Source organism: Elephas maximus, chromosome 1, assembly GCF_024166365.1.
Source record: "Elephas maximus indicus isolate mEleMax1 chromosome 1, mEleMax1 primary haplotype, whole genome shotgun sequence".
NCBI lineage: Eukaryota > Metazoa > Chordata > Mammalia > Proboscidea > Elephantidae > Elephas > Elephas maximus.
Genome location: NC_064819.1, coordinates 235,347,558 through 235,368,803, shown reverse-complemented (window position 1 = coordinate 235,368,803; position 21,246 = coordinate 235,347,558). Strand labels below are relative to the sequence as shown.

The window sequence follows — 21,246 nt, the reverse complement described above, 5'->3', positions numbered from 1 at the left end:
AACTTGTCTTGGGGGGGTGGGAATCGTTAAATGTCTGACAAAGGAGCTGTGATCGGGGAGAAAGGACACAGTCTCCAGTGTCTAAAGAACCAGAGGGGGAAAGGCAGCTTGTCCCTAGGCCCACATTCTCAGCTATGTGTGCTATGGTTACAGTTCTAAACAATGGCCACTGTGTCAGCATAGAGAAAAACAAACAATAGGTCTTTTTCTGAAAGTATCTGTAGGAAGAACGTACAAATTAGTCAACAAGGGAACTGAAATAATCCCAGTATTCTTTGCAAAAATAATACTTTAGGGCTCATTAGCAAGAATGTTGGTATTCTTTCCCACTGTGGATCTTATTTTTCTTCATTCACTATAGAATTTTTCCACACTTGCACCTGGTTTGACCAGCAGTCAGCTGGCTTCTGAGGATTCTCCCTGTTTTATTCCCTCCAACCCCCAGAGACTCTGTAGACAGCTGCACAACTGTGCTTTCTTTAGTTATAAAAGCAAGCTTGTGACACCCTTTGCTTGATTCAGTTAAAAAACAGAATTAATTGAAATTGAGTCAACAAATACTCCCTCAGTGCTTGCTGCGTTGACGGCACTGCTGGTGTGGGAGGGGGTGCTGAGACAGGGAGAGGGTAAGACACCGTCTTTAAAGAAGCTCACAGTTGACGCTGGGTATAAGACAAACATGATACAAATGAGGCAGGATGTCTATTCCACAAGGGAAGGTAATAACGGAGTAGGGTTACAGGGAACGAGAGGAGGGATATGCCGTAGAATAGCCTTGAAGCATAAACGGGGATTTCATGGTTGCAGAAGGAGTGGGGAAGAAGATGGCATTTCAGCTGATGGGCAGAGCAGAAGCAAAGGCCAGGTAGCCAGGTGTGGAATGTGGTCCAGAAGTAAGATGTCCAGATGGAATGGAGCAAAAGCACCAGTGAGAGAGCAGACGAAGATACAAGGAAAGATAGAGTCACAGGCTCTCAGAGCAGACAAGATAGAATCACATAGTTCTGGAGCCAGGAGACTCCTTATGAATGACCTCAGGAAGTCCCTTCACTAGAAGAGAGAAGCCAGGCCCAGAGACGTGAAGTGACACCCACACACGGTGGTGCAAAGTCAACGGGAGAGCACAGGACATATGGAATAGAGAGCCCAGGGGGAGACGCAGGTTCTGATTCGGAGAGTAGACCTGGAAAGGAAATGTGGAGTGAGGGCAAGACCACGCTGCCAAGGCATGAGGGCATGAGGGGTTGGAGCAAAAAGGTGTGGAGGTCAAAGACAGGGAAGGGTCAAATCTAACAATGAGATTTAATTCCTCAGTGAGGCTGGGGGGGGTCTTTAACTCAACTTTGAAATGGAGGATGGGAGGGAATTTGGCTTGGAGGATGGGAAGGAGTGATGATGAATTTTGTTTGTTTGCTATGACATTGGAGGCGTGAGTGTCCATCCAGCCCAAATGGCTCAAGAGACAGTCCAAATGTGAAGCGGACATTTAGGAAAACACACAGAGCGATGTTCTCCTGGACTAAGGAGTAATGAAGAATCTCTTTTCTAACTTGAACTCCAGTAATATTTTTTTCAAGCCACTGAAATGATAATATGTAAACAATATTTTAAAAGCAATGTCTTAATAAATGGGTAAATGAGGGATTTCTAGTCTTTGGTTGATTCAGAAGCACAAAGAAATCCCTGAGTTACAGTGTGGGTCATAAATAGTTTGCATACTTGGAGTGTGCATCACTAAGCAAAAGACATAATAAGATGAAAATAATCAGAGAAAAGACTAAAATTTTTTTTGACTTCTTCTTTTGGGTGGGCTTACAGAACAGATGAGGGAACTTCATAACGGGAGAGGAAGAAACAGGCGCTTTTGCCCTATTCTAGGTCCGAGCTCTATGATGAATTTTCCGGAGTCTCTAAGCTGGGGAATTAGCTTGTTTCTATTAATTTTATACTTAAAAATATTTTTGACCTTTGAAATTTAGTCAGAAGAAAAGTTGGAAATAGATCATTTTTATCTTCTCTAAGAAAAGAAATTCAAATTTCACAAGAAAGCACATTCTTTCGAAGTCCCTCATGCTGGTCTGCAGGGCCTTTAGATAATTTTCAGATAGATATTTAACCGTCAGAATTACTTTTGTGCCTTGGGCCCGAGTCCCCTCCTGGGGGATCTGTGCGACATTTGAGTCTGGTGCAAGCCTGTGCACCAACTAGATGGTACTTTAGCTCTAGAAGCTTTATATTTAAATGTTGGCCCAAGACAGACTTCTGCCGAAGGGGTCTGCTTTTCTGACTGTGCTTATGAAGAACAAACATCTAGAGAACTGGGACACCGAGTTTCCTTTAAGAATGCTTATACATTCATTTGAAATCCTATTTATACAATATTTAGGCAAGTTTTCTGCCTCCTAATAGGCTACTGTTAGGATGGCAATGAGATGTTTTTCCTCATTTGCCAATTATTTAGGAGGGAAAGCTGATTTAATGCAATTCGGATACAGCTGTCTGGGTAAGACCTGCATTAGAAACCCACGTTCTTCCATTGTTGACTGACCTTTCTGAGGAAGGTGTATCTGCTTGGAGTAATTGTTCTTATTTTTGGATTCTGTTACTTCCACCTTATGGGTGGATTACACTGCTTTTACAGTGATGTCAGATCTGTCCCATGACCTTCAGTGACAGGCCACCGGGGAGTCACACCACGTGAGCACTAACCGAGCCCAGAACAAGCAGCACGTCCTGGGGACCACTGACTTCCTGTGGATGCCGACGGCGTCACAGTGGATTTAGACATGCTTTCAAAAAGCTCAGTTGTAGGAAGTCTAATGGAGTTAGCTCATCAAGGGGCTATGCAGTAAAACCTTCTAGTAGAAAATGAAACGGAATGTGCTGCTGTTTCGGGTAAAAGGGAGCAACGGAAGGAACCGGAACCTTTAAAGTGTTCATGGAAGCACTTGCTACAGTAAAAAACTGGCAATGATATTCAGCCCTTAAAGGTAATAAATGAGAAGGGCAGACAACATCTAGTTCAAGTCCGTTATCTCTGGTACATTATATAATTGCTCAGTCAGCCAGACTCTCCTCTGTTCCATCGATCTATGAGAGATTCTGAAAACACTGTGTTAATAAAACGGCTAAATGTCCACTTATGGAATTGCATTACTAAAAACCAGAACCTGTCATTACAGCTATTACGCATTTGTAAGCCAGCCTCTTATCAGTTCATCTCACGCCTGATTTTTCTTCAGCAGAACTGCGTTAGACATGGATATTAGTGGTACCCGGGATACTTTCTTTGATCGTACAAAGGGGCTTTGTGAGTGAATTATAAATCTCCGCTTTAATTTGTTCTTGCGAAATGTTTTCTGCAGTATCATTCAATTTCACCACTCCACAAACATCTTTGACATTTTTTACAATTATTCCCTCATGTCTCATTAGGCTTAAAGTGTATGGTCTCTACTAGTTCAAAGGCAAGTATGTCAATGGCTTAAAAGATGAATAAAAATGTAAGAGATATTTTTCAAGTCCTTAATTGTTCTCAATAAATATCTACAGCTGAGTGGCATTTGGAACGATCCTAAGCCTCGCGCCTGCTTTGTAGAAAGGCATCCTTTCCCCACCACCGAAGTACACTATCCTGATGGACAACAACAGCTGTTCTCAGATCTCAGACACAATACACGAGCAAAACACACAGCCAGACACGAACTCAGGTGCAATCGCAACTGCGGAGGAAACTTTGGCGCAGAAAGTGTAACAAAAATAAAACTAGATTCAGTGCGATAAGGGTTGCCTAAAAAGAACGGTCAGTCTTCTCCTTCAGAATCAGGATCTCAGATGCGTCACACATTTTCCAGCTAGAGCGGGTCCTTGTGCTCAAAGGTCAGCCCCTTGGTATGATCCCTGTTTCCCAAGTGAGGAGGCCTTCAGACCTGGGGACTAGTATCCCCGTGTCTTAGTCACCTCGGGGTGCTGTAACAGAAACACCACAACTGGGTGGCTTTACCTAACACACATTTCTTTTCTCACAGTTTAGGAGGCTAGAAGTCCAAATTCAGGGCACCAATCTAGGGGAAGGCTCTCCCTGGTTTCTCTTTACTGCTTTGGTTCCTTGGCTCCTTGGTGATCTTCACGTGGCACCTCTCCTCCCCCATCTCTGCTTGCCTCTCTGTGCCTAATCTGCTCATTTATAACTCAAAGGTGGCTGGCTTAGAACACACCATACATCGATAGGGCCTCTTAACATAACAAAGAAAACCCATTCCCAAATGGGATTATAACCACAGGTGTAGGGGTCAGGATGTATGACTCCAAATAGTGGGATCTGAAAGTTCTCCTGAGGTGGAGATACGGTAGAAGCTAGAGGCTGGGCAGTTCATTATGGGGGTCTAAGAGGTGCCAGGGTCAGGAGACACCCAGGCTAGCAGCTGAGGTGACTGCAAAGACAGCCAAGTGGGCCCGCAGAATGGCTGGGTCACCGTTTAGGGGGGCCCTTGTGCCGTCCTTGCTGGATGGGAACAGAGAGGGGGAATGGTCACCAACCCCCTCCGCAGAAATGTAGGGTAGTTCACTGGAGCTTAGAGAGGGGAAACAACTGTATCTCTCCACCTGGAAATTCAGGGTAGCTCCCTGAAGCGCAGAGCAGATGAGGGTCCTTGTGCGGTGCAAGTGGTTAGCAGGTGGTTTGGCTGATGCTAACCACAAGATTGAACGTTTGAGTTCACTCAGAGAAGCTTCAGAAGAAAGGTCTGGCGATCCATTGCTGATAGGTCACAGCCATGAAAACACTGCGGAGCACAGTTCTCGTCCAGCACACACAGGATCACGACAGGCTGGACTCGACTTAGTGGCATTTGGTGGTGGAAGAAATGAGGTGGAAGAAGTGGGAGAGGAAAAACTGGGGAGGCAGCTTTCAGCCTAAATGGGACAAAACCATACACCTGAGTTGACTGAAAGCTATCTGGCCTGGACCTAGCGAAGCAGTTTGGGGCTCAGAATCAGGAAATTAAAGTGAGATTTATAAAAACAGAGAACATTTAATCTTGCCCTCCTACTTTATGAGTGTGAAATTCAATCCCAGGACAACTGCAACCAGGTTTGCAGGAAGCTGAGGTGGTTGTTTTGAATTTTACGTGCTGTTTTTTTTGTTTGTTTGTTTTAGGTGGGACTAAGGTGATGATCTAGCTCTCTCTCCCATATCTTCCCACATGGTAATGGAAAGATAATGAATTTTCAATTAGGCCCCAGTTTAAATTGTGGGCACCAATTTGTTCCTTTTATTACAGAATTCTTTGATCATCTAACATTTTCTTAAAAAAAAAAAAAGTGTAATATCTCTGCAGTGAAATCTACCAAGTATTAAAGTAACAGCATTTAGCATCATTAAGCCCTGGTTATTTGAAACAGCTAGACTTCCTGTGACAATCCTAAACTACCCTTGAACATGACAGGGCTGAGCTTAAGATCCCGGCTTTGGAATATTCTATTAAGTTGGACCCGTGTTAAAAGAGTTTTGTGCATTGCTTTATAACAAGGTCGCCCGACCTTTCTTTCTCAGTTTTGTTTTCTCTCGAAATCCAGGCCTTTTCTAGCCAATTGTTCTTGCTTACTTTTTCCAGTAAAAATCACTGTGACAAATCCCAGGACCAAGGTGTCTTCCTCCTTTGTCTCTGCCTCTGTGGGGCCATGCTCAGAGTGGCGTGACATCTGGTAGGGTCTCTTCACGCCCTCTGGCATCGACGGTGTTTGTGTCTGCCTTATAGACAGAAGGTGGCATGCTAAGTCACTTACTCTTTGGCTTCTGACAATTGCTTTCTTTCTTTGTCCTTAGCCTTCTCCGTCTTGCAGGTCTCATGCCATGAAAACAAAACAAATCTTCTGTGATCTGGCCTGATTTCCACCGTTTGCCTACTGGGTCTCTGAGCTAAGCCAAATTGTTCTCTTATCTTGCCCGTATACCAGGTCGCTTATTTATGGAGCCCTCAGGACCGTCTTTGTCCCCTTCCTCTCACTCCTTATGTCTCCGGGTGCCTTGACATGGGTTTCTTTACATTAACCCCCGAAATCAGGGAAAGCAGTGCTTTCCTCATCCTGCTGGCCTGTCCTGTCCCACTCTCCAGGATACAGAGTACTGTGAGACTCGGAATCAACTGGATCTGGAGAAGGAATTCATAATTACCTCTTCCTTAGAGGAGATTAGGCACTCAGAGCGTCTGTGCCACCTAGAATGATTAGAAGCGTTAAACCTGGTGTGGCCGATGGGCATAATACCTTTTTTAAAACTGTTCTTCCTATGTAGGTACTCACGGGCTTTGCAGTTATTAATGAAATACAACATTTAAATAGATTGTAGCGTTATTTAGGCACTACTCAAAGCTCTTTGTAATTATTAATAAAATATTATATTTGAGCAGATTGTAGCATTATTTAGGCACTACTCTTCGCTGAGAGTTTTCATTATTATTTGATACTCAAAATGTGACCACAATCTGTCATGGAAAGGAAATGTCTCCAGGACAGTTCTATTGAACTACAATGAGGCAAAGGCACAAACTCGGAATAACTTGTAGCATTAGAGAAATGATTTATGTACAGACTTTACCAGACATTTAGGTAGACCTAAATTGAATAAGAATGCTACTTTAAAATTCTCAATTACACTATGTTCTATTATCTACATTATAATATTATATATATTATATAAATATATATATTATATAAATATATATATTATAATATTATATAAAATAATATTATAATAGCCTTGCGTATTAGCACCAGGGTAAATTTCTTAGGGAACCAAGAGCAAGGAGCTAAATTTGGACATTGATTTTTGCCTCTTGTCTGCAGTTTAAGGGTAATTTAAAAGGATGGTGAGGAGATTCTATTTTCAACTGGCTGAAGTTCAGTAAGAATATAATAAAACACTGTTGGAGCAAACTCTCTCACAGCAAAGTTTTGGCCAAGCCAAATATGATTCCTTTCGCTCTGCTCCCACACAGCCCAAATACAGCCCTAGTGACAGGCCCCTGTTAGAGAGATGGGCTTCCTACAATCCAAGGATCTTTTCATATTTTATCTTAAACCAAACCAGTAATTCACTGCTTTCAATTAAAAACACACAAAGGAAATTCTGTATAATGAAATCAATAAAGGACATGGTTTCATTACAGCTATATGTTTATCATAAGCCTGCATTTTCCTAATTTCAGAAGCATATTTGATCATTTTAGACGCAGGAAATTGCTTCATTTAATTATTCTTGTAGTGAAACCTTTGTGAATCTTTTGTAAGGCCCACTGATTAGATTTAAACCCTAATGGAAAGAGTAACCATGTAACAGATCTCTTGGGTACAAATCGAGGATGGGAAGTTTTAAAGGATTTTTTTTTTCTTTCTTTCTCCTCCCTCTCTCTCTGCCTTCCTTCCTTCTCTTCTCCTCTGCCCTCTGTCCCTCCCTCTCTCCTTTCTTTTCTTCTACCCCTTCCAGCTAGACTGACCTTTACATCTATTGCCTCGCTGACGGGAAGAGATGACAGGGGGCTTTAGAGGGGCGTGGGGTGAGGTTCTTAAAATCAGGGCCACCAGGAGCTCGCTCCTCTTCCTGAAACACTGGGTGTTTCCCTACAAGTTGGCAATGATTCCCCACTGTCTTCAGGATAAAGATCTTGGTCAAAGGCAATGACCTCCTGCCCTAACCTGAAAGGTAAGGTCAGCACTGTTCAGCCTCATGGCCAGTGCCCTCCTCAGTCCCAGAAGGCCTCCCTGCCTCTATCCCCTCTACCTCCCAGGGTGGAGCCTCTCCTGGACCCAGGTGCCCTACTCATTATCCTTGCATACACCATGGGGAATTTTGCCTTCAGACCTTTGTTAGATTCTTTGGCTGGCCTCAGATGCCTTCTGGCCTCATCATTCATTCCTCCCCTTATTCACATATATTCTGGGCATGCAATACGGACCAGCTACATCATTACATGGCTACATCCTCTCAACTACTGAAATTCCACAGATGCTTCAAGACGTGCTTCTTCTATGAAGCTTCCTCACTGCTAAGGACCAGCAGAATCTCGCCCTCCTCCAAACTCACAGCATTTACTCTATCCAGGGCTCAGCTGCTAACCAAGAGTTTGGTGGTTCAAACCCACCCATCCACTCCGCAGAAGAAAGGCTTGGCTATCTGCTCCCGTAAAGATTACAGCCTAGAAAATCCTATGGAGCAGTTCTACTCTGTCACAAGAGGTCACTATGCCTTGAAATTGACTGGACGGCACCCAACACCAACAGTACTTTATTATGGAGGAGACAAAGAAAACCATCGATAGTCTCATTTGAATTGATTTTGCAGACTGGAGAAAATTCCAGAGACCCTTCTTGTATTTTAAACTGAGAACCTGGATAAAGTACAACAAACTATTAATTTAAGCAAATCCTTGAAAGCCTTGGAAATTTCTTCAGCAACATCCACCCATCAGCTGATTTTTATGAACACGGATTTTTAGAAGTGGGCGGAAGGCATTCCTTCTTGGTGGGAAACAGTGGTTCTCTAACAAGTGAGAGGCAGGAGCTATTTCACTATAAACAGTGGGCTGTAAAGGGCCTAGAAAATCTGTCACTTTCAATGGAAACGCCAAGAGGCATTAACCAGGTTAAGCCCAGAGAATGTTCCTGGGTAATCTATTTGAGTTGAAATTTGACCAAGAATCACTAAACCCTACCTAAGAGCAGTAAAGCTGTGAGGATCGGAAGGGTTAGCAGCTTTATTTTCGATGCTATGCAGAAGGGAGAACTGTCTACAGCCAAGGTGCTCTGAGTAGCGTTCTGGGTGTGACCGAGTCCTGGTTCAGTGCTGTCTTTGCATCGGCAGCCTGTAGTGCCTGCCCCTCTCTCCCCGGAAGCTTCCCTTCAGTCCTGACCAGGTGGAACTCAGGTGAGGACAGCACGCAGTACCGTTCTTCAGCAAGTTACCAATGAGTTTACGGTGATTGGGTGGTTAATGATGAGAAAAACAACAATAACAACAAAAACAAAACAAACTTAGATTACTAACAATGAAACTATGATGTCCAGTTTGTAAAATAAAAATCCTTCTATAATAATGGTTGGCTGGAGATGTATGTATATATATTTTGCCACCTCAAGCAGATAATCTCCAACTCTCTCTCCCCCATGTGTGAGGAGACGTTTTCAGGGAACAAGTTCTTGGGCCGTGGTTAGTGAAGGGGGAGGGGGAGACAGCTGGCATGAGAGACACAGACTGGGAACAAGTTCACAGTGTTCCTCTCTGGGGACCCACAGAATAATTGAGAATTGGCTCTTTCTTCTCTGTCCTGTGCTCTGCCTTTAGCTGCCCCGAGCCTCTGCTGTCCCCAAGTGGCCATCTGGATCACTGAGGGCTGGCTGGTCTGGCCGTCGAGATGCTCTGTGAGTAGGCAAGTATTCTAGTGCTTTCTACTTCAAAAGGTCCCATCATGTTTTCCTTATCTAATCCTTTATTTACAAAACATCCCACTAGAGGGCAGTAAAATGGTTGGTGTGGAACCAGTCTGACTCAGTGTCCAGTCCCAGCCTTGACTAGCAGTGTGGCTCCAGGCCAGCTAGCCACCATCTCTGGCCCTCAGCCTCTCGCTCACAGGAGCCTCATAAGGGCTGTAAGAATTTACTGCTGCTTCGATGTCTGGGGAAAGTAGAAATCTTATGGGTCACAACAGAACACTGTCTGACTCACTTGCTTTGAACACGTCATCAGGAGGGATCCAACGCTAGAGGAGGTCATTGTGTTTGATGAAGTAGGAGGCCAGCAAGGGTGAGGCAGACCCCGGGTAAGATGGATTGGAGCAAAGGCTGCCACGATGAACTAGAATACGCGCGGGATCATGAAGGTGGTGTGGGAGCAGGTAACGTTTCCTTCTGTTGTATGTGGGTTGCCCTGAGTCAGAGCCATCTTGACAGCAGCTAACAACAACCACCACAAGACTAGGAGACGGGAGAGCTGTGTTCCAGCTCCAGGCGTGGTGGTTCCTGCCTGTGACCCTGGGCAAGTAGTCTCACTCGTCTGGGCTCCAGGTAGTTCACATGTAAATGGATAAGGTAAAATTAGATACTATTTCAGGGCTTACATTTTAGATATTGCCATGACAGTTATGGAGCCCTGTTGGCATGTGACTAAGAGCTATGGCTATTAACCAAAAGGTCGGCAGTTCGAATCCACCAGGGTCCTATACAGTCGCTATGAGTCAGAACTGACTCAATGTCAACAGGTTTGGTTTTTTGTTTGTTTTATGACAGTTATGGAGTCCCTGAGTGGTGAAAGGAAACCCTGGTGGCATAGTTGTTAAGTGCTACGGCTGCTAACCAAGAGGGTCAGCAGTTCAAATCTACTAGATGCTCCTTGGAAACTCTATGGGGCAGTTCTACTCTGTCCTATAGGGTCACTATGAATTAGAGTTAACTTGACGGCAATGGGTTTTTTCTGGGGGGGGGGGTGGTGGTGCAAATGGTTAATGTGCTCGGCTGCTAACCAAAAGGTTGGAGGTTTGAGTCTACCCAGAGGTACCTGGGAAGAAAGGCCTGGTGAGCTACCTCCCCCAAAATCAGCTATTGCAAACCCTATGGATCACAGTTCTATTCTGACACACACACGGAATCACCTTGAGTTGGGCTTGACTCGATGGCAACTAGTTTTTTTTTTATGACAGTTATAAAGAGCTATCACATATGGCCCCCGCCCTCAAGGAGTTTATAGTCTGGATGGAAATTAAGCCATAAACATATATGACATGTAAGAATAGCTGGCAATATAAGATTTTTTTTTTTTCCAAGAACACTAGATGAGTGGGTTAGAACGCTAGATGAACCCAGGTTGCTTTGAAGCTTCTGAGCCTGACTTTATCAGGAATGGCCCAGCGAGACGTCCACATTAGAGGAAGTAAGAACAGAATCAGCACCTGCAGCGGCTGCCTCCCTTTTTGTCTCAGTTCATTAACCCAGCCTCCAAAGATGGAGCACATAGCAAAAAATACCAGAGTATCAATCCAAACTAAGCTACAAAGATTTTGGCATAAAAAATCTTTTCGTTCTTCGAAAAAGAACTGCACAATTTAAAACATAAGCTTTTTTATTAAGTCCCAAGTGGTAAGTCTCCATGACTTAGTTCATCGACCTAAAAATTCAACTCATAACAAAGGAAAAATAAAACCTTTAATTCTAGCAGAACAGAAGAGATTCGGTCTTTTTAAAGAGAGTGCTCAATCAACCCAAATAGGAATTGTCACATGTAATTGTATCAAAATTTGCTTGTATTACATGGGTGCTTTCTTTTTGAATGGCAATTTGGAACACACCAGAGACAAAGAGTTCCAGAAAACTATGGAGGATTAGGGAGTGCTAAAAGTCTTCCTCTCCTCCGTGTGTTACATCTGTGGGGTGGGTGTGGGGAAGATTGAAAGGCTGGCCATTTGGCCATTATGGCATTCAAGGAGGTCTTAATATACACGACAAGGCCTTAATGGAACTGGAGCATGGCCCTTCTTTGTGGCCCCAGTGGGAGCCTGGGGACACGGCCTGTCCTGTGACCACACACACTTGCATGAATGTGTCAAGCAGTAAAGATCGAGCTTGGCTGCATATAATAGGAAACTCAACCCATTACTGGCTTAGGCAAGACAGGCATTTAATCTTCCTCCTGTGACAAAGGTAATCTGGCTACTTCAAGTCCAAGGGCTCCATGATGTCCCAGGGGAACTGTACGTCTCCTACTTTTTGGCCTAAATTTCTTAAACGTGTCCTTCCTCTCAAGATTAGTTCATAGCCTTCATTTCTTTCCCTCTTATTTCTCCTGGTCCAGGGCCTTCTGCTCTGGGTCCTGTTTTGTCCCCTATTCTGGAACCTTGTAACCTGAATGACCCCTGCTCTGTTTTGAGTGTTCAGGCATTTGGTCAATGACATGCTTTGAGCATCTTCTAAGAGGCCAGTGGTGAACAAGATCAACTAGACTTGTGCGTCTGGTGAACAAGCAGGGGAAAAAGCACTGCATGTACATGGGCATGTGCTGTGAAGGGACCTAAGCTGGCCCGAGGTGTGTTGACTGGACTCTTCTTCTCACCATAAAAACTTGGTTGGGTCTCCCACAAAAATCCCTTTCCTAATTTCTTCCCTAACACTCATTCACGCTCTCTTCCTTGATCACAGTTTCTCAAAAGAGAGGTTTAGAAGTCACTCCTAGCCTGTCCGTTCCTCGCCCTTGCAGCCTGGCTGTGCCCTCACCACTCTAACTTCCCTCCAACCAGAAGGCCACCAAACCCTCCAAGCCACCATGGCCCAAAGCCATCCCTCAGTCTGTGTTCATTTCTTTTCTTCTCTATAGCTTTCAATGTTGCTTCCAGGCCCTGGCTTTGGAAAGCTCCCTTCGCTGTAGGTTTCTCTGATACAAGTCTTGTCTGGTTTTCTTCGTCCAGCTCCAAATTTCTGAGACACCCTCTGGCTTATCTTCTGCCTCTGTCCACCTCTCAGACATAGTTGTTCTTAGACAGAGAACTGTTTTTGGTTAGCTTTCCCTCCTACCCTGCAAGATTTACCTTGGTAATTTTGTTCAGTTTAATATTTCAGTTGTCAGTTTCATATAGACACTTCCCAATCTCTCAATCTCTCTTCTCCCTTGACCTTATAGATAATTAATGGCTAAGTTACATTGTGATCCCTGGGGAGTATCTAAGTACTGTGTGATCCCTGTGCACTCCCTCTTGCATGTTCTGCTCCTTAGTTTCCACTCTGCCAGCCCCGTCCTTTGTCCTGGTTGCAGCAATTGCCTCCAAGCTGGCTTACCCAACTCCTTGTAGACCATCTTACAAGGAGTTGCTGTGCTCCAAGGCAGCTTACCCAACTCCAGCCCCAACTCCTTACAGCCCATCTTACAACGAGCTGCTGTGCTCCAAGGCAGCTTACCCAACTCCAGCCCCAACTCCTTACCGCCCATCTTTTAAGAAGCTGTCTGAAGCACAGTGACGTCACTCACCTATTTGCAAACATCCAGTGGTGACTTATTGCTTGTTCAGATTCAAGTCCAGATTCCCAGCTGGCCATTATTTGGCACCAATCTACTTCCTTACTTTCTCTCCCTCTAGTCTTTTCCATGTGAATCTGCTGCAAATTTGTTGTTTATGTCTAAAACCTGCACTTACATTATTTCTTTAGCCTATAATATTCTTCTCCCACCTACCTAGCTTGAAGTCTAGGTGAAATGCTTTACCAAATCTTCCGTCATCTCTAAAGCCAAGCTGCAATAGCATTTCATCAGAATTGCTCCTATGGCCCTTGTATATGTTATCCCCAGAACTTGACTGCAGTCTCTAATGATAAGAGTTTTCTCTGAGTTCCTGTCTCCCTTTCTCCTTTTCTCTATTCCCCTCCCCCTTTTCTCATCTTATCTCTTTATTTCCTCTTTCTTCCTCTCTCCCCATTTCCAATATGTAACATTGTATCTACCCGTTGGTGTTCAATAAATATTTACAAAATGAATACACAAGCGAAGATCAAAGGAAACTGAGTCAAGGTCATGGCCAGGCTAGTCTGATGCCTCTGAAGGTGAGCATTTTTTTTGGCGGGGGGGGGGGGTTGGGGGGACCTGGTTGTTACTTGTTTTGTCCTCCATTAATTACCTCTCTGTGGCTGACCAGAGATTGCACAACTGTTGTTGGAGCAACTGCAAGTGGAGTGAAGTGCTTGTACATTTGTTCTGACCACTCTCTGTGCCCAAGGACAGTCATGGCTGCCTGGAGAAATGAAGGAGCCATTAAAATGAACAAGTGAGACTGTGCGCACACTGATAAAAAGCCTCCATGAGTAGGGAAGAAATAAGACAGAGCGACTCACACGTTACAATCCCTCTTAACCAATGTACTTGTGTTTTGTTATTTCTTTGAGCCAGGCTGCTTTGACTTGGAAGCCCAAATCTCTAAATCAGATAAGTGCTCAGAAATAAACATAACAGACTTTCTACTTGGGCTAGGCACAGGAGAACTGAAACACAAACTGTGCTTTAAATCTGGAGTGATCCTAGTGTCTGAGACTAGAAATCCAAATTGAGAAGGCACATTTATCTTCTGATCCACTGTGACCCAGCAGCGTAATGTTGGGTTATAAGTAAAAGACATGGGATACATTGGTAGAAATAGTGCCTGCAGGAAGCAGAGATATTCCTCCTGTTATGATAGGTGCTGTTCAGGTCTTATCTGGCTCAACACACCTTTATGTTCCATAGTTTAACAGGCCCGGAGTTAGAAAACCCAGATTCAATTTCAGCTTACATGCTATGTGACATTTGGCCCTTTATCACTCCCCATTAAGAACCCCTAGCAGGTGCTCACATGAGTTCTTAAGACCCAGTGCTTTCCTGTAATCTTGGGGCTACCAGAGCTACTGGAGAACTCCATCGAAGCATTCCCCTAAAACTGTCACTGAAATCTTCATAAGTAATAGCATCAAGATGGCTGGGGAGAATGTTCTTTAACCATTCCCCATAGGCTTCATAAGTCTCTTCCCCAAGCCAACTCAAATAAATGTATAATCTAAGTAAAAAAGGTGTGGTTGGTATCAAACACAGCTTCTAGAGATGTCTCCTAAGCCCCGTTCCAACTGTATTGCCTTCCCTAAATGATTTAGGAGCCAGCATGCTCCCCAGGCTTGAAAATGAACTCTCTATCCCCCTTCCATCAAACGCAGTGATCTCAAATGGGCAGCTTTCAGGGGGAAACAGCGGACTAGTACCCCTCCTCACCAACAGTCAAACAGATACCAGCAATGATTCCAAGAGGATAGCATTCTAGGTCAGGAAATATGATGAGGCTGGGAAGCTAATGCAGACAAAGGAAGGGAGAAAAGGAACTTTTTCAATTATACAGAAATAAATGCTGCAGCAACATGGCACTGTAGAAAAAGCCTGGTTAATATTTCAGCTCTGCTACTAACTAGCTGTATTTTGGACAAGCCTGTTCATCCTTCTGAGCCTTCGTTTCCCTGTGTATTAAAACGTAAACCTAAGGCCTTCCTCTTATGTCTGCTGCAGGATTAAATGGTGATGGATGTAAAGTGTCCACCATGGTAAAAAGGTGCCCCAAATGGCAGCTGCAGCATTAGTAGTAGTAATAGAAGTAATAATGATGGTGACAATAATGGAGATAGCCTGGCTACTTTCTGTGTTGAATAAGAACTGAATAAGAAGAAACTGACAAACTGTTATGAGAAGTCCAAGCTGAATACATGGAATGATTTTCCTGATGAGGAGAAGTGAAGAGTTCTGGAGGAGTCTGAGATCCTCCGGTAACGAGAAGAAGTGAAGAGCTCTGGAAGAGTCTGAGATTCTCCGGTAACGAGGAGAAGTGAAGAGTTCCGGAGGAGTCTGAGATTCTCCAGTGACGAGGAGAAGTGAAGAGTTCTGGAGGAGTCTGAGATTCTCCGGTAACGAGGAGAAGTGAAGAGTTCCGGAGGAGTCTGAGATTCTCCAGTGACGAGGAGAAGTAAAGAGTTCTGGAGGAGTCTGAGATTCTCCAGTAACGAGGAGAAGTGAAGAGTTCTGGAGGAGTCTGAGATTCTCCAGTAACAGCTTCTCCAGCTGAGAGCCCTTTTTATGATTAGCCATGGCTCTGGCCTGGTTTTGCTTGAAGACAATTAGACAGGCTGGTTGGCTTTTTAAGGTCCTTTCTTGTACTATGATTATATTCATTCTCTCTATGGCAAAAAAAAAAAATATGCCATAAATAGTAGTTTAAGGCCTCTATGACCAGGTATGGGGAACCTGAGGTTTTAAGAGTCAGACTCAGAACTTCTCATTTCTCTCCTGTTCTCAGGCAGGAAGGCAACAGGACTCTCTAAGGTAACTGTGAAAGGAAGCTTGACGGAGGAATCCCTTCCAGTAAGTAGAATCAGTTGAAAGGAGCTGTGGATGGCAACACTTTTCTGAGCCATACATTCTCTCACACACTAGAGTGAAAGAACTACACTGTTGCTTAGATTTTTTGCCTTGAGTCATCAGTGTTCAGCTGGTACGCACTCAAGAGAGTGAATATGATCCTTTATATATTTAAGTCTCCTCAACATCTGTAAGGAGCCCTGGTGGAACAGCGGTTAAGTACTCAGCTAACCGAAAGGTTGGCGGTTCGAACCCCCAGCCACTCTGTAGGAGATAGATGTGGCAGTCTGCTTCAGTAAAGATTACAGCCTTGGAAACTCTATGGGGTAGTTCTACTCTGTCCTGTAGGGTCACTGTGAGTCGAAATCAACTTGACGGCAACGGGTTTGGTTTTGGTTTAGCATCTGTAGCACAGAAGCAGTGTAGATACCCACACTGTATCTCAAAGTTTTTAACTAGGACCTCATGCAGTCCTTGTGAAGTAAGTAGGAATTCCTGACAGGAGACTTTCAGAAAGGCATTTGAAGTACTCTCTTGCTTTTAGTTTGTTTGTTTTTGTCAAAAGAGTGATCTTGGAAGTACTTTCTACAAGAAGGAAAATAGTGACTTGAATTATACCCTATGTTGTCTCTAGAGAATAGATTTTCTCTGTTCTCTGGTCTCAAGGCAAAACTCACTTGAAATGTATGCGGAGATATGAGAGCCCAATTCTTGATGATTCTTAGATAAGCTACAATGATCCCACCTTGCTTACTATGGCATTCAAAAGCCTAATAATGGAGCAAAGAGGTGAAATTTACCTGTGCCATTAAGGACAACAGTAATGCTTTGGTTTCCAAAATGGCTTATTATATCTTTGTAGCCCATGCCTGGCAATCTCCTGCAGTCTGGCACTGGCTGGAATGAGATCAGGGCACAAAGTGTTTTTATCCAGAGGAGCGACTGCTTCTGGAAATATCAAACCCTACCTGTTACCTTTCGACTTTTGTTGCGTTGTTTCATAAATTGGATAGATGTCAAGAACTGTCAAGAAATTTAGAAGATGTCAAGAACTGTCAAGAAATTTAGAAATAATCTAGTCCACACCAATATTTTTATTTTTGAAATAACTTTTTTTTCCTGATCTTACAGTTCATTTTGAAGAGGTGGTAAACAAAGAAAAGGATAAAGAAGAAAACAAAAATCATTTATAATCTCTATCGAGAAATAGCTATCATAACCACATAAGCCTATTTCCTTCTTGTGCATATGTATTTAAAACACAACACATGTAGTAACATGCAATTAAGGGAGTTTTATGTATGATCTTTCACACTGACTTTTTATTTAATGTTACCTCATGATGATTTTAGCATGTCCTTAAAAATTCTTCAAAAATTCATTTCAATGGCAGCAAAATACCCATCCCAGGAATGAGACATAATCCGCTTAAACATTCCCATGTTGGAAGACACTTATTTCCAGGTTTTCACTGTTACTAAAAACAGATTAAAATACCTAGGTGTTTCAATCTGTGTTCCCATCTTTAGTTGGTTCTTGAGGCTTAATTCTTAGGATGATTAGGTATATGAATACTGCTAAAATTCATGGGCATACCAATCTTTTTAGAGATTAGGGATGGAGGCCAAAGAAGTACGGCATTTTCTTGAGGTCACCCAGTGATTTAGTGCCAGAAATGTGCCAGGAACCCAGCTATCCTGCCTCCCCAGTGCCGGTCCTCTCACCTGTGTTTCAGGGTGCAGCAAAAGGGAAGGAAGCAAGAAATTGCCGGTGACATTCTTTTTCCCAGAAAAAAAATCTGCAGAAGTGTTTATGGATTCTCAGATTGTGTATGTCTGTGTGCACGTATGTGTATGTGTGTGTGTGTGTGTGTGTGTGTGTGTATACTAATGAAAGTTATTCAATGACCTGGCTCAAAGAGGCTTTCTCTGGGGAAAATTGCTCTTTACCCTGGTGCCTAAGCTGACCATAGCTTCTGACAATTAAAATAACTCAAGTAAAACACCTAGTTATCTTCCTTGTATCTTTGGGTACTTCCACTTAGGAACCTCTACGTGAAGTTAAAGTTGGCTTATTTGAATTGACGGGATGGTGTCTTCTGAGCTGATCAAGATAGGGTATCTACAAATTTTCAATGCTGGCTATAAATTTAAAACCTTAAAAAGCCATTTTCAAGTTTATACCAAGAGACACGCAGTCTTGTTCTAAAATCCTGACTGGCTTAATAAAACGTAGAAGCTGAGAGCTTCCTGGGATTTACAATGGAATGCATTCCTGTGTTTAGAGGGCACTGTTGTAATTTGCGTGTTTACTGGGGCGCTTGCTGAGGGGAAGACCAAAGCTAGGCAGGGCCTAACTCAGGGCAGCCCCGTTAACGTCGTCTGCCAAGTTGATGAACTTCTTATTTATTTTCCTGTAAAATTAAATCTGTGGTAAAGTGTAAGATGGAGAATGCCCCACCCCACCCACCTGCCCTCACAGGGGAATGCTAGCTTTTCTACACTGCTCAGGAGGGATCACCGCACAGCAGCTTCAGTCAACAAGGCCTCACACTGCACCAAGGAAAGAAAGAATTCTTCCTCAATCTGTATGCTTGCTTTCTCCTCTTCTCACCCACTGGTATACAACCATTGCTTTACCACTGCCCAGCTGGCCACAGCCAACCAGAATGGGCTTAGCCACTGCTCATGAGATGCTGGGTAAAAAAATTATTTCATTTCTAGATATATTTTGAGCCTTTCTGCATTTGAGAAGAGCCATAATTATTGTGCTATTATTGATACATTATTGGGAGTAGATAAGATCCTGTGCTTTAGAGCAGACAGGCTGAGGTTGGAGTCCCATCTCCAAAACTGTGTGATCTTGGATAGATTGCTTTACCTCTCTGGGCCTCAGTTTCCTCAACTGTAAATGCAGAATAACAATACCTACTTCTAGGTGGTGAGGATTAAATATCATAGATAAATGGCTTAGCATACAACCTGGCATTAAATAAATGTTAGCTGTTATTAGCAATTGGAATTATGGCTATATTCCTTTGGGACTTTCCCCTCTTCTATTTGTGTTTTTCTCTCTCTTGGCTACTAGGTGTTAAGTTTCTTTCCATTTCTTCGAGATTCTTCCCAGCCAACAGGCTGACCATTTCTTTAATAAAACTACTTGTCATTGAATGAGCTCTTAATATAGGTACCAAAACATTCTTTTTGCTTTTAAAATCATGGTGTAACCTGTATTTTTGATCTTTTGAAATACCAAAATCAAATTAATTTAGCTATATTAATACTCGTTGATGCAAAAGTCTTTTTGCTCCTGTTTCACAGAGAAGCAAGTCTTGCGATTTGAGAATTTTGCAACAATCCAGTACAAGGTGAAGTTCTTTAACTTCTGTAGCTCATGTGCTGAACTGACATTTAGGAGCTGTGCTCTAAAGTAATATGGAGATTTCCAGATTCTTGTAGGTTACAGATGGAAAGGAGTGAGAGAACTAGAGAAGAAAGTTCTAAGTGGCAGATACGAAATAGAAACTGGAGCAGCCCTGTGAGAACAGAGTGGAGGCTTAGAGCTGGCTTTGGAAGTAAACTCCACTGTGGGGCATGTTTATGATGGACAGTAAGTAAAGACTGGCCCTGTAATGCAAGGCAGGGAACAAAGGTTTGTACTGAGGAGGCTGTGGCCCTTAAGGGATAGCTTTATCTGATATAAGGGTGTTTTTGAAGTTATCAGGTACAAGAAGCAGTCAAAAAGGATGAGTTGACTCTCTGGCAGATCACGTAGCACAACAAAGTGAGGCTTACCCTTGAGAGATGGGTAAGGTCAGTCCTAGAACCCCCAAATGTGAGGATGGTACCCTAAATGGAAGGTTACCATCTAGTGGTATTTTGGGAAAACTGCAGGCACACGACCCTTCACTCTAAGATGTTCAGTAGGGATGCGTCCTTTCAGTTGAACAATCCAAGGCTAACTCTGTATCAGGCAATCAGAGACACAGAGGGGCGATTCCTGCCCATAAAGATTTTATAGGGTGAGAGTGACAAGGGGACAGACCATCTCAGTGCATACTCTGAGAATACTATCCTGAAGGGCACACACTTTGCGCAAGACTGAGCTTCTTAGTCTTGTGACTTTGTCTCCACTTTCTATGGCCCCCAGTTGGCCCTCATCATCACTTATAACTATGCCACAAGTGAAGTCCTCAGTTCTCACTTTCTAGTGTTCAACCACAGCTCCCTTCTCTAGCAATCTCACTCCACACCGTTTTTCACCCTCTGTCATGGCCTTATATCTATCCCTCCTCAGCCATCGGCCTGGAGGCACATCTCTTCCTAACTCTCACCAGCTCACCTTAACATGTTCTAGACCCTTTGTCTTGTTTTGCTGCACTCTCCCTGGAAAATCTTCATCTGGGGCAATCAAACCTGGGGATGGTGTGATGGTTCCTGCGTCCGCACCCAGGCCGCTGCTGGGTACTGCACACAGGCATGTAAAGTGGTGCCAACTCAAGCTCTCCAGACGTAGACACCCAGTGTCTTCACCTGTCCCTGGTCAGCTACCACTGTGTCAGCTCCGTGGCTATTCCAAAGCTGCACTGCTCAGCCGAAGCCACCAATTGTCCCCTTGCTCTTTCGCTAACGGTTGACCTTATTTCATTTGGAAAATCGGGGATCAGCTTCTCACCCACACAACTCACAATTGCAGCCATCTCTACACCCACCATCACCTCATTTTCTTCAGGCTCAGAGGAATGGGGCTGCCTTTCCTTTTCTGGATGACATTCCTGAACATCAAATGTGAATCTTTGACCTGTAGTTAATTTTTTCATAATATAGTAGAGTGCAATTGTGTCCTGATCATCACGGTTTTTAGTAGTTAAAAAAACTCTACAACTAGAATTAACCTTTCATTCAAATCAATATTACTTCACATTTTAGACTTTCTACCATATTTGGCTAAAAGAAGGTTCAGCAGAGCACCTAAGGTGCCTGAGGAAAAAATTAATAACTAATAACAATTAGGACCATATAAACTCCTCCTCCCTTCTGGATTTCCAAAGAAAGAGGAAATAAATGCATGTACTATCATGACATATTGCATTGGGCAAATCTGCTCCAAAAGACCTCTTTAAAGTGTTAAAAAGCAAAGGCGTCACTTTGAGGGCTCAGGCGCCTGACCCAAGCCATGGTCTTTTCAATTGCCTCATATATGTGTGAAAGCTGGACAACCAATATAAGGTAGACAGGAGAAGAACTGATACGTTTGAATTGCGGTATTGGCGAAGAATACCGAATATACTGCGCACTGCCATAAGAACAAATGAATCGGGCTTGGAAGAGATACAACCGGAATATTCC

General features: G+C 43.5%; 1 protein-coding gene across 3 annotated transcripts in view; it reads right to left on the bottom strand.

Annotated features, from left to right (window-relative positions):
• The window catches only part of PACRG (parkin coregulated), a 601,449-nt gene that overhangs the window by 137,828 nt on the left and 442,375 nt on the right, over positions 1–21,246 (bottom strand). The window lies entirely within an intron of this gene.